Consider the following 783-nt stretch of genomic DNA (forward strand, 5'->3'; position numbering starts at 1 on the left):
GTGATATTTCGAGAGGCGCATTTCGTTTTGAGAGTATAGATCTAGACCTTTTAACTTTTTGCATCTCTCAAGATTTATTGTTCAATTCCAGTAGAGTGTAGATCTAAATATAGTAGGCCGATGACTCTCAGTTGATGTTAATGCACCGATCATTCCTTTCATCGAAACGGGTCCCAGATAGTTTTATAATGTAAACCTATGAAGAAACGTTTTTTTTTAATCTAGCCTCAATTGATGTGGAAAAATATGATTAAGTTAAGACAAATTAAAACAAACTGCCACACAAAGTATGGAGACAGTGATTCATCCGAGAAAGAGATATTGTTGATGATAAGTTGCGCCACGAGTTTTTTGTTACCGCTGTATAAAAGTTAAAACTCGTACAATTAGTGGTAAGCCTGACCCATGCATTGTCGCAACAGGTCAACAAGTCCATTCTGAAATACGTGTACGTCACAATTTTCTATTTTCTGATTAAAAAAAAAAAAGTTTTAAAGTTATAAGTACACACGACGTCATATTCCCCACCAACATTTCAAGAAAAGAAGAAAGAGTATTTTTTATGTGTGAGGATACTGTTATTGTACCGACTAGCTGAAATGAAATATTTAAAAAGAAAAAAAAATAAGGAAAAAAGAAACCACACACAAATAAAGCCAAGATATCTTTACTTCTTGTGGGCAGACGTGAGGACTTGTAAGTGGTACAGATCACGTAGAAAGTTGTTAAGTCGATAAGTCGTCCGTTCTGAGATTGGCCAAGCTAACATATGACAGAGGGAGG

The sequence above is a fragment of the Aplysia californica genome, unplaced genomic scaffold, assembly GCF_000002075.1.
Source record: "Aplysia californica isolate F4 #8 unplaced genomic scaffold, AplCal3.0 scaffold01388, whole genome shotgun sequence".
Taxonomy (NCBI): domain Eukaryota; kingdom Metazoa; phylum Mollusca; class Gastropoda; order Aplysiida; family Aplysiidae; genus Aplysia; species Aplysia californica.